A 17,418-nucleotide genomic window follows, 5' to 3' on the forward strand; every position below is an offset into this window, starting at 1 on the left:
AAAAATATTTATTGAGCACCTACAATATTCTGAGCACTGATGAAAAGCTGTAGTCTCTTTTTTATATATTTTTTCTTTTTTAATATTTATTTTTTAGTTGTAATTGGACACAATACCTTTATTTTATTTATTTATTCTTTTTTCAAATATTTTTTAGAGAGAGAGAGAGAATTTTTTAATATTTATTTTTCAGTTTTCAGTGGACACATCTTTATTTTATTTTATGTGGTGCTGAGGATCGAACCCAGCGCCCCATGCATGCCAGGTGAGTGCGTTACCGCTTGAGCCACATCCCCAGCCCCTTATTTATTCTTATGTGGTGCTGAGGATCTAACCCAGGGCCCAACACGTTCTAGGCAAGTGCTCAACCGCTGAGCCACAACCCCAGCCCAAAGCTATAGTCTCTTAAAGAACTACATTCTAGTGGTGAATCATACCCATTAACAACTATAGGAGATGTCATTAATGGTCAGAGGCAGGAGGAGAAATACTTAAACACCGGATGATATCATAAACGAAAATTGCAACTGACTCAGTATTTAGACATCTCGTTATTATTTACCATGCCATAAAATATGGGCAAGATGGTGTGCAGGTCAGTGCATTTGTGTGAGCATGTATCTGTTTACCTGTGTGTGTGGGGTATATCATGTTTTCATCTCTAAGATTTTTTAAAAGTCAAATTACTATATGAACTCATTTGCATTTTGCAGAAAACTATGCCTTTCAGTTAAGAACTTACTGTTGGTTTCAGCTCTGACACTGTCTGCTGAGTCTGTTATGGTTTATGTGAGGTATTCCCAAAAATCTCATGTGTGAGACAATGCAAGAACATTCAGAGGTGAAATGATTGGTTATGAGAACCTTAACCCAACCAGTGAATTAACCTCCTAATGGGGATTAACTTAGTAGTAACTGAAGGTGGGTAGGGTACGGCTGGAGGAAGTGGGCATGGGGGCATATCTTTGGGGTATATATTTTGTATCTGGTGAGTGGAATATCTCACAATACATTGGTGAGATATTGATGGTGCTGAGAATCAAACCCGGGTCCCACCCGTGCGAGCTGCTTCCCTTCACCACACCCTTCGGCCATGATGTTCTGCCTCACCTCAAGCCCTGAGGAATGGAGCCAGCTGTCTATGGATTGAGAACTCTGAAACTGTGAGCTCTCAAATAAACTTTTCCTCCTCTAACATCGTTCTTTTCGGATCTTGTAGTCACAGCAGTAAAAAAGCTGACTAAAACAAAGTCTTACAACTCAGAAATTCACTATTTTCTAGGCCTATAGATTTTCTCCATCCAACTGGCCAGTGTTCATAGATTTAAAAAAAAGGTGGGGGGAAATTCTTCAAATTCAGGTTTTAGCAAGCCAACACATAAGACTGACTATGTGCCAGATACAAAATGCTCTACATTATCATGCATTATTTCTTGCAGTAGCCCTTCTGTATAAAGTGGGAAGTGGGTGGACAAAAGGTTAAATGACATACTCAAGGTCGTAGAGCCAATAAGTGGTTTAGATAGGACTCAAACCTTCCTGTGGGCTGGGGGCGTGGTTCTGAGGTAGAACACATACCTAGCAAGCTCCAGGCCTCAGGTTCCAACCCAAGCACTGGAAAAAAAGAAAAGTTGGTCTGGTTTGAATTCATACTAGTATCCTAGGCTGTGCTTCTTCTTGCTTTGACCTACAACAATGGAATCTTGGCAGAAAGATATAATCGGGTTTCCTTACCTACTGTTACTCACCTAATTTGTTCCTAAAACATCTTGTGTCAAGGAGTTATAAGGACAAAAATCCAGTTTTTTTTTTTTTTTTTTTGTTTTTTTTGTAAAACGTAACTTTCCCTGAAATCTGATGAAGCCAGAAATAAAATGCAGAGTAATTATGGCAGGACACACACCTAATCAACTTAGGTATACACGGCCGTGTGAGCTTCATTATCAGCCATTCTAGGTTGGACTTCATGACCTTATCACAAGCCAGGAAAACAGCTGATGTCAATGATCTTCCTAAGATTCCAAACATTTTCTCCCACTTTATGTAGTTTCTGGTCATTTATAGTTCTAGTTAGGGAAATAAAAAAATAAAAATTGAATTAAAAGGCAAGAATGATAGCCCACCTATGGGTGGCAAAATGGCCCACCGGGAAGGTCAAGAGAATATGTTTTTTGGGCTCTGCCAGTCAGGGACAAGGGTTGGAAGTGTCCATTCATCTTTCCCAAGAGCTACATGGGGCCAAGTCAGAATTCCCCTAACCTAATTGTTGTTTTTATAATTTTCTGCTCCTTTTGGAATAGCACATGTGAACAACTCTATCGTCTCTGCAGATAAAAAGCCACTTACAAAGGAGAAGACAGAGGAGCCCAGCCATGCCACCTCAGTGAATTCCTGATCCTGTTGCAGCCACCATAATGGAAAGACATTACTTAATTCCAAGACCTGATGAATACTATGGTCCAAATGTTGGGCCACCTATCTTAATTCATTTGTGATGCTGTAACAGAATATTTGAGATTGGGCAATTTATTTTATTTACATTAATTGTGGTGATGGGGATTGAACCCAGGGGACTTACACATGCTAAGGAAGCACTCTACCACTTAGCTACACCCCCAACCCAAAACTGTGTAATTATAAACAGCAGAATTTTTTTTTTTCTCACAGCTCCAGAGGCCAGGAAGTACCAGATCAAGGTGTCAGGGATTCATTATCTGCTGAAAGCCCACTTTCTCATAGATGGCACTAAGTGTCCTTACATGTGGAAGGGCAAAAAGGAATAGACTCTGTGTCCTCCCTCACTTGAACCTTGAGAGTTAAGATTTCAACATTAAGAATCTTGGGCTGTGCTATGGTCTGAATATATCCCCCCACCCAAATTCATGTGCTGAAACTTAATGGCCAATGTGCTAATATTAAAAGATTAGGACCCTTAGGATGTAATTAGGTCATGAGTGCAGAACCCTTATAAATGGGATTGGTGCCCTTATAAAAGAGACCTAGATCCTTTGCCCTTCCACTATGTGAGGATCCAGGAAGAAGTCTGCTACCCAGAAGAGAGCCCTTACCAGAACCTGGCCATGCTGGCACCCTGATCTTGAACTTCCAGTCTCCAGCACTGTTAGAAATAAGTTTCTGTTCCTTATAAGTCACCCCGCTTATGGTATTTTGTTATAGCAGCCTAAAAATCTAAAACAAAGTTTATATAGTCACAGGGTTATTTACGTTTCACATTTCTTTAATCTTTAGAAACATGACCTTAATCCTACATATGATTCCTTCTGCAAACCATGATAAGAACTACACATTTGCCTTTGAACATTAATGTTGAGTCCTTCAGATTGCCCTATCTTTAAGAGTCCCACCCATCTCACATCTATGGGACTAGCCTTGAGAGGTATAAAGTCCAATGGACGAAGGATTCTAATGATGTTAGGCATAAGTGAAGTGGGTACTTTCTATGTGGATTTATATCCTAGGGATGGGAAAATTCATTAGGTAAAAGAAACAGCCCCAATTGTCTTCTTGAGGCCCAATATTTGACCATTCACTTTCATTCTTTAAACTAAGTCCTTGGTTATTCTTCATATGCAAAATTCAGTTTTAGGAGTGTCTACACAGTAGTTTGGGGTATATATGTGTGGAACATTTTGGAAAGAGGGATTTAAATTTTTTAATTAATTAATTATATATGACAGCAGAATGCATTTTGATTCATTGTACACAATTGCAGCACAACTTTTCATCTCTCTGGTTGTACATGATGTAGCATCCCACCATATGTGTAGTCATTCATGTACTCAGGGTAATGATGGCCGTCTCATTCCACCATCTTTCCTGCTTCTACGTCCCTTCCCCCACCTCTTCCTCTCCTTTGCCCAATCAAAGTTCCTCCATTTTTCCCATGCCCACCTCCCCAATATGGATCAGCATCCACTTATCAGAGAGAACATTCAGTCTTTAGCTTTTTGAAATTGTCTTACTTTGCTTAGCATGATATTCTCCAACTCCATCCATTTACCTACAAATGCCATAATTTTATTCTCTTTTAATGCTGAGTAATATTCCATTGTGTATATGTACTACAGTTTCTTTATCCATTCATCTATTGAAGGACATCTAGGTCATTTCCACAGTTTAGTTATTGTGAATTGAGCTGCTATAAACTTGATGCGCCTGCATCACTGTAGTATGCTGTTTTTAAGTCCTTTGGGTATAGAGACCTACAAAGAAGAATTAATACCAATACTCCTCAAATTATTCCATGGAAAGAGGTTTTAACAGAGGAACCTGCCACACTTGGGAAGGGAGAGGAGAGCTAGGGAGGAAGCAGAGAGAGGTTCCAAAAACCTTATTGGCTGATTAGATCCATGATGAGAAAGATCACAAAATAAGGTCCTTAGGAGAATTGAAACCTTGCTGGCATCATAATTTTTTTTTTTTTTTTTTTTTTGGTGCTGGGGATTGAGCCCAGGGCCTTGTACTGTGAGGCAAGCACTCTACCAACTGACCTATATCCCAATAATAATTTTGATCCAAGTTGGCTCTGGTCCCAGCACTACCAGGAAAGCCTGGGTTTCTAGAGTCCAGGTCTTATTCTCAACTCTGCTGGCAACTGGTACATGACCTTAAGAATGGCACATGCTTTGTTGCTTTCTTCATTTAAGATGTTATTATGGGCCTTCATTTCATGATGTTATGGATAGCTTGGGGTTTCAGATTCAAAAAAACAAAGAAGTTGAAAGTAAAGGAAAATACATAAAACTATGCAAAGAATAATCATAACAGAGTTATAGTGATGATATTAACATGAGCCACAATATAATTCAAGATAAGAAATATCAATAGAGACAAAAAGAACAATGCTGATAAAGGTAGAATTGCAACACAACTCAAAATAAATTCCCAAATACATGGCAAAAACTCTTAGAATTGAAAAGAAAAATAGATAATTTAGTAATTATAATTAGAGACTACAATCAATACCACCCTTTCAGTAATTGATGGAATAACTAGATAGAAAACCAGTAAAGATATAGAAACCTTGGATAACATTATCAACCAAATAGACCAACTGATATTAATAGAGCACTCCAACCAACAACATAAGACTATATATTATTTATAAGTACACATAGAATATTCTCCATAGACCATATGATAGGATATAAAATAAGTATCAATCAATTTAAAAGATTTTATGTCATCCAATTATGTTTACTAGCCAAAGCAAAATTAAATTAGAAATCAACAACAGAGAAATAATTTGAGATATCTTTCTAATATTATAAAAATAAACAACATACTTCTAATATCTCTGGATCAAAGAAGAAATCACAAGGGAAATTAAAAAAACATCTTGAAGTGAACCAAATGGAGAATACACTATGTCAAAATTTTGGTTGTAGCTAAATTTTGCAGAGGGTAGTTTATAGCTTTGAACACTTATTTTGAAGATGAAGACAATCCAAAACCAATAATGTAATCTTCCATCTCAAAAAGCTAGGGAAAAACAGACCAATTCAAACACAAAATAAGAACAAAGTAGGAAATGATAAAAGTCAAAGTGGAAATTAATAAAAAGAGACAAAGCATAGAGGGAATCAATAAAACCAAAAGTTGACTTTTCAAAAAGATCTACACAATGGATAAGCCTTTAATTAAACTGACCAGGAAAAGAAACAGAAAAGGTACAAAATACCAAAATGAGAACCTATAGAAATTAACAGACTCATAAGAGAATATTATGAGCAATTTTATGCAAATGAATCAGATGATTTAGATGAAAAGACTACATTTCTAGAATGACATAAATTACTAGAATAAATTTAAGAAGAATGTTAAAATCTTAGTAGTTAAAATCTTATGGTGCTACTAAGATTTTAACATTCTTCTTAAATTTATTCTTGTCAAAAATAAATTTATTCTAGTCAAAAAATTTATTCTAGTCAATATTAAATTTATTCTAGTCAAAAAATTGAGGGCTGGGATTGTAGCTTAGTGGTCAAGTAAACACCTAGAGGGTTCCAACCTCAGAACCACATACAAATGAAATAAAGATATTGTGTCCACCTACAACTAAAAAATAAATATTTAAAAAATATTGAATTAGCATTAAAACTTCTCCACAGAGAAAAATTCATGCCCAAATGATTTTACTGGTAATTTTTATCAAAGCTTAGAAAGAAATAGCATCAGTCAAACACAAAATCTTTCAGAAAATATGGAGAAGAGAACTGCTTTCAGTTAATTCACTCAGGGCAATATTAATCTGATACTAAAGTTAAAAAAAAAAAAGATATCCAAGAAGAAAAACTACAGAACAATATTCCTTATGAATATAGATGTAAAATATTTAACAAAATACTAGCAAATTGAACCCAAGACACACACACACAAATTATGCACAATGACAAAGTGAGATATATCCTAGGAGTACAAGACTGGCTTAACATCCTAAAATCAATAGCTATTTGATTCACGTACTACATCACATAACTAGAAAATAGGACAAAGCTACATAGGCACCTTTCACAGAAGAGCATTTGATAAAATACAATGTCTATTCATGCTGAAAATTGTTAAGGAAGAGTATCCATGTATAGAAAGGAATTTTCTCAACTTGATGAGGGCCATCAACAAAAAAAATAACAGCTAACATCATATTTAGTAGTGAAAGACTGAATGCTTTTCCCTTGGAAATAATGCAAGAGTGTCTGCTTTCACCATTTCTATTCAACTAGAAACTTTAGCCAACACAATAAGACAAGGAAAATATAGATGAAAAGGAAGAACTAAAAACATCTATTTTTGCTGGCATTCATATGGAAATGCAAAGATCCTGAAATAGCCAACTAAATTTGAAAGTTCCAAAGTTTACGATATAAAGCTTAATATCAAAACTTAAAGTTACAGTAATTAGAAGAAGAAATACAAATGGTCAATAAATACATGAAAAAATGTTCAACATCTCTAGCAATTAGAGAAATGCAAATTAAAGCTACACTGAAATTCCATCTCCAATCAGAATGGCAATTATAAACAATACAAGTAACAATAAATGTTGGCAAGGATGTGGGGAGAAAGGCACACACATTCATTGTTGGTGGGACTGCAAATAGGTACAACCATTATAGAAAGCAGTATGGAGATTCCTCAGAAAACTTGGAATGGAACCACCATTTGACCCAGTTATGCTACTCCTCAGTATATACACGAAGGATTTAAAATCAGCATACTACAGTGACATAGTCACATCAATGTTTATAACAGCCCAATTCCTAATAACTAAGCTATGGAACTAACCTAGGTGCTCTTCCACAGGTGAATGGATAAAGAAAATGTGGTATATATACACAATGGACTATTACTCAGCCATTAATGAATGACTTAATGACATTTGCCAGCAAATGGAAGGATCTGGAAACTATCATGCTAAGTGAAATAAGCCAGTCCCAAAAAGCAAAGGCCAAATGTTTTCTCTGATATGTGGAAGCTAACCCACAATAAGGGGGCAGGGTGAGAGGGAGACTAGAAGTTCAGTAGATTAGACAATGGGGAATAGAGGGAAGGTAGGGGAGATAGAAAAAGGAAAGACAGTGGAATGAACCTGACATAATTTTCTTATGAATATATATGAAAACAACCGAGTGAATCCTACCCATTATGTAAATCCATAAGAATGGGATTCTAACTAGAATGAGATATATTCTATGTTTGTATCAAAATGGATTCTGCTGTCATGTATAACCAAAAAGAACCATTAAATAAAATAAAGAAATAGAAACAATTAATAGACATGCAAAAACAAAGAATATGTGGTATCTGTATAAGAACATAACATATACGTGTGAGAAACTCTCATATTTCTGTTCAATTGATTTTGAAAAGGTGTCAAAGTAATTCAAGGGCAAAAGATAGTCTTCTCAAGAATTGGTGCTAGGGACTGGGGATATGGCTCAGTTGGTAGAGTGCTTGCCTCACATGCACAAAGTCCTGGGTTGATCCCCAGCAACACACACACACACACAGACACACACAGACACACACACACACAAGAATTGGTGCTGCAACATCTGGATATCTAAATGAAAAAAGATTAAATTAGACATTTATTTCACACCATATTTTAAAATTACATCAAAATAAATAATAGATCCTCAAAGTAAGAGCTAAATCTATACAACTTTCAGGAGAAAACATGGAAAATCTTTTGGATCCTGAGTTTGGCAAAGATTTCTTAAACATGACACCAAAAACATGATCCAAGTATTATATAAATAATTATAATAATTAATTGATTTTAAAAATGAGTCCCATAAGAAATATTGGTAAATTGGGCTACATCCAGACAGAACTCTAAAAACTTTTAAAAAGCAGCAACTCAAATTAAGTGCTCACCAATGGATGAATGAATAAACAAAATGTGGTATATGTGTACAGTAGGATAGTATTTAGCCTTAAAAACAAGCAAATTTGGGGATATATCTCAGAGTATCTGCCTAGCATGTGCCAGGCCCTGGGTTTGATCCTCAGCACTGAAAACAAAACAAACAAACAAAAAATGAAAGAAAGGAAATTCTGGCGCATGCTAGAACATAGATGATGCACTATAACGCTGAAGGGAATACAGAATTATGCACCTGGACAATTTAAATATAAACATTTAATTATTATATAACCCAGCAATTTCACTATTTTATCTACTCAAAAATCTGTCCACACCAACTTATATAAGCAGCATCATTCATAATAGTCAGGATTAAAAACAAATGTTCATGGACAAGTCTATGTCATATTTATTAGATATATTGGTTATATTTGCATATAACAGAATACTAATGCACTAGATATTTGATGATAATAAGGAATTATATTTTTGGCATAACAATGATATTTTGGTTATGTTCTAAGTGTGTTAATTTTTAAGAAATACACACTGAAATATTTATGAATGAAATGATATGATATCTCTGATGTGCTTTAGTGTAATTTAATAGGGAGGGAATTGAGAAAATTGGTGAAAAAAAAGATGGTTTGATCATTACCAAAGGTACGCTTTAGGTATATGTGGGGCTCAATATTCTATTCCATTTACTTTCTTATGATTGAAATATTTGATATACATGCACATAAAGTTATGTACATGTGGGCTACATGCATTATATGTGTATATGCAGGTATCAATACTATAGCCCGCATGTATATAATCATGTGCATGCCCACACACATATCTGGTGTCCGAGAGAATGTGGGGTAATGAGAACTCATCACTAAGAGGAGCATAAAAATGGGTTCAAACATTTTTGAAAACGGTTTGAAATTTTGTGAGAATTTAAGCATTTGCAGGTCCTAGTAAGTGCAATTCTACTCTGCCACAAAGTCGTGCAACAGCCTACTACTTACCAGTGAACATGAGCATAATGTGAGCATGCTATAATTACATAAAACATGGAGGAATCTTAAAAATGCTGACCGAAAAATAGAAGCAAAAGGCCACATGAAGTAGCATGATATCATTTTTATACCACTTCAAAACAAGCAAAAGTAACAATATGCCATGTAGGTACACATACCAGTATGACTGTATCTGTGCAAAGTAGTGACAAACTCCCTAATTCAGGATAACAGTTATTTCTGTGGAGACCTGGGTCCCTGCCTGGAAAAAGAGCATTAGGCATAGGCATTATTGGCAATGTCTTAGTTCTTTGGACAACAGAACCACAGGTTTTCACCATATTTTAAACCTTATAATACAAACGCATGTGACATATCTGAATACGTTAAAGCAAGTCATTTTAGAATAAAAATTTTAATATGACAAAAAATTCTATAATACTATGCTTTGTCAGCCCTTGTGGGGTTGTACTTCCTCTGTGTTGAGATGCATTTCCTTTCTTAGCAATCACAGGGTTATGTGTGCCCGGGATTTTGGCTCCTGCAACTATTCTGTGGGTTTGAGACAGAATGTTGTACCCAGCTAAGAGCCGGCCCTCTGCCACCTCTGATGGCTGTTTCCCACTACACATCTCACTCAGTTGTTATTTTTTCCCTCCTGTATTCCGTGGCTTTAGAATGTTCTAAGATTTTCCATGAAGGTAATTTCCGGAAGAATGAGCCACTGGGTTTGGACAGCAAACCGTTGGCTCAGGTATTGTCCCTATAGTACTAGCAGGGAAGGGCTTGGCCAACCCTACCACCTAGGCGACCTGCCCTGGCCTTGGATCTCATCAGCGTCACTTCCTGAGGTCTTGGTTAGGAGGGGAAGCCAGAAAAGCCATATCCACCTCCTCAGCCCTCACCACTTCCTGTCCTTGGGCAATTAAGCAGCAGGGCCTCCTGAGCTCTCCACTCGATGCCCGTGAGGGTTGAAGGTGTGGTACTGCACAGGGACCTGACCTGTACCTATGTCCTAGGCCAAATCGTACTCCAGAGCAGCACCTTATCTGACCCTCCACCTACTTTAACAAATACAGTTTTATTGGAACAGAGACACACATGGTCATTTGTGTATTGCCTGTGTCTACATTCATGCTGCAATGGCACATAGTGTTATTTATGTGTCATTTATGTGCAAACATCTCGCGTTTTGGAAGAAGACAGAAACACTGTGACCCACAAAACCATTTACCATCTGGCCCTTTACAGGCGCAGTTCCACACACCGTTCCCCAGGGCCTGGGACACTGTATCTACCCTAAGGGCAACCCCCATCATCAGAACTGTCAGATGACAAGAGGTAAGAGGTGGCATAGTATGGGGGTGGTTGTGAATGTCCACGGTCACCTTGGCCATCAAAAGACCTGGGTTTGGGTCCCTTGACTGCCACTGCCTGACAAAGCACAGAATTTCTCTCTACTTTCTTCTGCCCATCTGGCAGATGGAAAAGACAGTGTCTGCTCATGCTCCCTTTCCTGGTGAGGATCAGAAGAAATACCGCCTGAGCTTTTCAAACTGAAGAGTGCGGAGTCTAGAGCATGAACTTTCAAACTTCAGCAGGCGTTGTAATCCTCTGGGGGGGGGGGGCTTGTTAGAAGCACATAGCTGCATCCACCTTACAGAATGTTGCATGTCAAAGGTCTGGGGTGGAGCCAGAGAAAACTGCATTCCTTACAAGTTTCCAGGTTGGGTGGCTACCTCTACTGATGGTCTAGCTTCCATCTTGTGAGAACCTCTGCTTTAAAGAATGGTTCTCCATCATAACTTTATGTGAGTGTCTCTAGGAAGCTTTAAAACTCCAGATGCCCAGGTCACAGGCTCAAACAGTTAAATCAGAACCTCTGGGAGGGGCCCAAGGGCCCATCTGCGGAAGCTTCATGGGTGATTCCCGTGCACAGTGGAGGTCGAGAACCATTGTCAGAGAGTATTGGCCAGTGACACTGGGAAGAATCTTGGTTTTTAAATATCAGATCAAATGCAGCTACACTGTGGAACAGAAGGCACAATCCGTGTGAATTTTCAGACATTTTGTGTCTGCGATGAACAGTTTTAGGTTTCATCAAACTACGAAAGGAGTGTCATTTCCGTGCAAACATCTCGCGTTTTGGAAGAAGTCGAGATTGAGTTGTATTATCCTGGTAAGCCTTTGTCTAATTCCCTCCAAGAATTTACATCCAGACCAGCCATTGATAGAACGTTCAGGGCTACTTTCTCCAGCTATGAATTGACTTCCTCCAGGATGTACCTGTGTCTCTCCTCCCCGACCAAGCAAGCCACCATCCCTCCCACTTGCATGCTGCAGTTGCTTCCTAATGAGACTTTGGCCACCCTCCCCTGCATTCCCTACCTATGACAAGAGCTGGTGAAATGCAGAGCTGATCATGTCTCTCCCTTGCCCGAAACCTCCAGCCTCCCCTTGGGCCCAAAATAAAATCTAAACTCCATACCCTGGTCTACAAGTCCCACCCCCTGCCCACCTCCTCGACCTTGTCTTGCTCCACTCTCATTCAAACACCCTTGACATAGGGCTTCTCTCAGCCCCTGGAAGAATCTAAGAAGTTCCCCATCCAAGGTTTTCCCCCAACTTTCACACTCCCCCAGATCTCCTCATCCTTTAGGACTCAGCTTAAAAAGGCCACCCAGCAGGCGTCCCCACCACCTTATCTAAGGGCAGGCACTTTCCCCCCACAGATTATGCTCTATCTCATCCCTCTTTCATCCTGCCGCTTAATAACAAAAAAGACCGAGACATTTTGTTCTCCACTGTGTCCCTAGAATCAAACACGGGGCTTAGTCAGTACTTATTGCGTTAGGGTTAGTCTAGTGCTGCTACCAGCCAACCTTGACTTTTCCCTCTTGTCACACAAGTGACCTGACTTGCAGGGGTGGAATCACGTCCATGCCCCTGGGGCGAGTTGGGGGATGGGAGGGAATGAGGGCCAGGTCTCCAAGGAGGCGGCTGCTACCCATTCCTGCCAGCTGTCCTCCTGGAGGCCCCTGTTTGTTGGATCTTCCAGGGTTTCAAGAGCTGCAGACAATTCAGATTTTATGTGATTTAAAAATCTTGGCAACTAAACTAAACTTTAAGAAAACAACCCTTTGGGAGGCCAAACAAAACACATAGCACATCTGTGTGCTGGGTCCAGCCCGAGGGCTGCCAGTTTGCAACCTCTGCCGAAATCCAGATGGACCAAATCTGAGGCGCTCTCTGATCTATCAGCCCAGTTACCCTATCAAAGGCGGAAGGAGGTTAGATGTGGTTTGGATTATCAGTGTTTCCTAAGAAGAGATAGTCCTTTGAACCATGGATTTGACTCTGGACTTCAAGGGCTGCAGACCCAGGGATGGAGAGAGCTGGGCCAGCTTGTCATTCAACAAACATTCCTTCATACCTGGTATGTGCCAAGAATTGGGGCATTCCTTTGGGCAGAGGCTGTAGATCAAAGCCTTAAGCCGTGTTGTCCCCCACCAGCCTCTAACTCCCTTTTGCTTCCCCTACTCAGCCCTTTGGAGCCCCCAACTTCAATCTTGACCTGATCCTTCCTACCACCAGCAAAACTCATAACTCCCATCTCACTACTCTCCCTCCATTCCCTGGAAACCTGCTTGTCCCCTAGGACACCACCTCCTCTTCTACAGCCTTATCAGAGGGGGCAATGTGTCTTTCCAGTTCCCCCTTCCCCAGGAGTGACAGCGCTGAAGATCAGTGCAGTGGCAAGGGGGTTGGGGGTGGTCAACTGGAGCTGATGGGTTTTATTGTTTATCTGCTCATCCCGCAATCCATATTTTTCTGATGCGTTTCAAAGTAAATTGCAAACATCAGTAGTCCTCAACATGCACACCATTAGTGCTCAACGTTTGTTAATGATCTTTTCTTTTAAGGTAAAATTTGCCTTGGATAAAATGCACACGTGATGAGAGGATGTTGCTGATCCCTGATGAATGAATACATGTTCCTGGGTTACGACTCTTATTGAGATATAGGACGTTAGCATCATCTGGGGAGTTCCCTCAAGCCCCTTTCCCAGTCACAGTCTCCATCTCAGCCAAGAAGTCAGCACAAGTCTGGTATCTTTTTCACCATAACTGAGTTTCGCCTTTTCAAAAGCTTCATATAAATGAAACTGTGCAGCATATAATCTTTTGTGTAAGGCTTCCTGAAATATAGAGCGTTTGAGATTCATCCACGGCATTGATAGGTTTATCCTTGTTGATAGGTTTATCCTGTGTATTGCTGAGTAGTATTCTGTTGTATATCTGTTTTCCTGTTTATGAGCATGTGGGCTATTTCCTGTTTAGGACTATTGTGAATAAAGCTGATATTTTTGCACAGGCATTCCGTGTTCCTTTCTCTTGGGTAAATATTTAGGTGTGGAATTGCTGGGTCACAGAGTAAGTAGATACACTTGTCAACCAGATTTGACCAGGGTTTCTGTTTGATCACATATCAGCAATAAAACTGAATTTCTTCTATTGGTCCAAGCTGGTTGGTTATATCCAGAAAAAGAAAGAAAGAAATTGTCTTCCAGGAGGTTGCAATCTAGTGAGGAGAACATATGAGCACATATGGCCCCTTAAATGATAACACACAGGGCACAGTGCTCGCCATCTGCTAAGAAGAAAATTAATGGGGCACCCTGTGTTCCCAGCAGGGAGTGGTCTGATCATCCAGGAGGGCTTCTTGCTAGAAGTGGGTCTTGAACTGCATCTGCAGATGGGGTGTTTCCTTAGAATTTCCAGTTGTAAAAAATTAAATCTGTCATCCCAACACTTCTCCAGTGACATTTCAGTTTTATTACTTAGCTTTTCAGTTAGCTTTATTTTGTTTAGTTTGGGTACTGGGGATTAAACCCAGGAGTACTCTATCACTTTGAACTACACCCCCATGTTTTTATTTTGAGACAAGCTCTCACTAATTGCAATCTGGCCTTAAACCTGTGATCCTCCTGCCTCAGCCTCCCGTGTTGCTGGATTTAGGCAGGTACTACTACTGCTCTAGATTAAGTATCATAAGAAACTGCATTGGATCCCTCAATGACCCAATTCCCTTCCTTTAGGCTCCCCTTCCTAAAGATTCCACACCTTCCAATAGAGACACAGACTAGGGACTGAGTCTTTTACATCAACATTGGGGGGGGGGCACTGCATCTCAGATCACAACTATAACAGTAGCTAAGTGAAAACAACTCTGTGCTTGTATTCTACCCTCAGTGGCCCAATCTGCAAAACAACTGTGCTCCACTTGAGCTGGCGTCATCTTGGAGTTTCCACGTCCAAGAACAGAACTGTCTTTAATGCTTTTCTGCATTCTTTTCTGGGAGGACAACCCATCTCCAGGCAAAGCCAATTGTCTCCACTCCTTATAACCTGTGTATCTTTTCCAGACTTAGCAAAGGAATGACCCTGGACTAAGCCTAGGTCTCTGACTCAGAATCCTATGAAGATACTCACACGACCTCAGCAGGAGGAAATCTGTCGACCAGCTCTTACAGATCTCACTTGGGTTGCCAAGGTTCCCAACTGGCCTTTTGATGTGCTTTGCCAGGTCATATGAGGTGGGGCACACTCTAAGAAGAAACAGAGGCCACAGTGTGAATAGCCCGGGCTCTTGCGGGCCTTCCCATGTGATGGACTTTCCTTGGGCATTAGAAGGCACAGTTTGCTGAAAGGGCTCAAGTGGGTTCCCTGCAAAGGTTTAAGTCAGATTTTATCATGTCAGAGAGTAGAATGAATAAGAGCCTTGACTTCCCTGGATGACTGGGTAGCCCACAGCTGGAGGGCAGTGTGTGTGGAACTCTAGGGATCTTTGCTGTGTCGTCTGCTTCTATGAAATTGACTGTCCCCATTTGTTTTTGGAGTTTCCGGTTCAGCACTTAGAGCCCAATGTTCCCGGAAATCCCTCAGTCCTGGGCAAACTGGGCAGGTTGGTTACCCTATGAATAGCAATGGCCCTTTAGAGCACTTTTCTCTAAATAAACATTGGTTTTCTAAAGTTCTAGTTAAAAGAAGCTTTTTGTTTGTTTGTTTTGCAGGGCTGGGGGTGGAACCTAGGACCTCGCACATGCCAGGCAAGTGCTCTACCACTGAGTTACACCTCCAAAAAGAAGGATTTTTAGAGCCATGTGCTGAGAGCCTGTAGCCCCAATCCAGAGGCACCTCTCTATCCAGCAGGGTGGCTGAGTGGAGCACTGCAAGTGACCCTCTTCCAGCTGTGCTGTTTGTGACACGGGTCTTGTAAGTCTTGGCAGATGCAGCCAGCGGTCATGGGGGAAGAGTCAAGGTCATTGGTTTCAGCAGCAAAGATGGTTTCTGGATCAGTTTCCATGTCTTTGATGAGGCAATAGATCTTACATGGCTGTTTTATTTGCAGATTTCAGAGAGAGCAAATGATATACATTCAGCAAGGCTGACTCTGACCTAGGGGTTGGAGGTCAGGTCACTATAAGCTTTTGGTGGGCTTGGATCCATGCCGAGTAGGAGACTTTGTCTCCTCTCCCACCTAGAAGAAAGAGGATGCAGCTTTGGACAGTGATTTGTTGCACCCTGTAGGGTCCCAAGGAGACACTTCAGCTGTGCAGCTTTTATTTCTAGAAGGTCATTCTTTTGTAGGCCTCTTCCTCTCCGCTAGATTTAAAGGATCTGAGATCTCTGCCCCCAAAGAAGCCATTTTTGTTCTCCAAATATGTGAGTTCTGCTCCTCTGGAGAAGATCTTACAAGCCATTTCAGGTGGGGCTCTGGTCTCCTTGGCCACTCTATCCACGTTGCCATAGAAGTTTGGGGAACTGTTCTGAGGTTTGGGGTCCAGTGATCTGAAACAGATATTGTCTAAACACACCCTTGTCACACTTAGTGTTTGGGGGCTCCCTCCAATCTTTTTCTCCCCACCTGATATTGTGTCAATGTACTGTGAACTGATTGTTCCCTGGGAATGAGTGGCTGAGCTTTGTGTCCACTGTCACAGACGATTGTGGATAGAGGTCCTCTACGGTCCTGCCAGCCAGTGCACACAAGGTGTTCTCCATTACAGACTAGACAGGGGGTCTGAATTACAAGGAAATAACTCAATCTAGCAGGCAAAGGTGAAATTGCCAACCCAAAGAACAATTTATGAGATCATCCAAAACTGGATGTGAAATTAATTCCATAACACGATAACTCGTCACAGACCACCTTGCTTAATTTTATTTTTTTTCCTAGTAATAAAGTCTTCCTGCTATCAGTGATGTTCCAGACAATATAAAAACAATACAGCCATTGTGCTGGAAATTCCTTTAAGTCTGAAATGCAAAGAGTTATAGCAATGGCTATAATGAGCTTCAAGTACATTTTGTCTGCTATAAACAAAGTCACTTGAGCTGAAGAGCCTGAGCATGTTTATTAACTATCATTTCAATACAGCAAGAAAGGTGGGACTTTGGCTCGGGGGACTGAACCAGAACTTTCTGAGACATTCTCATTTCTAGCTCAAAGCTCTGCTCCTAGGACCACACTCTTAGTGAACTAGTGTGTCCCCCACCACACACACACACACACACACACGCACACACACAGGGCTCCCATGGGACAAAAGAAAGATGCTTCAGGCTTTTGTCATTCCTTCTGGACCTTTCGAGCAGGTTCCAAGTGATGGCCCCAACCTGGAGAAGCATGCAACTGAGATTGTGAGGGAGTTTGGACCAGGCTCCAGGGCTGAGCAGGACTCACGGTGTTTGGGAGGCTGTGGGGACTTGAGTCAGCAGTGTTGGAGAGACACAACCACACAGTTCAAGTGTCATCTCATGTCACTAATACGGGCTCTCAGTACAAGAAAGTGTGGGAACTTAGCTCTCTGGGTCTACCTCGTCTTGGCATCGGGACTTTTCCTATGGAGACTGACTGAAAAAATAAAAAAATAAAAGTGACAACCGCGTTGTCCTGTTTAACAGTGGCCTCAGCCCCAAGTGGCTCTGATAACTCATTGAAGAAAGCCCTCTCTTTCTC

Source organism: Marmota marmota, unplaced genomic scaffold (assembly GCF_001458135.2).
Source record: "Marmota marmota marmota unplaced genomic scaffold, marMar, whole genome shotgun sequence".
In the NCBI taxonomy this organism is placed as follows: domain Eukaryota; kingdom Metazoa; phylum Chordata; class Mammalia; order Rodentia; family Sciuridae; genus Marmota; species Marmota marmota.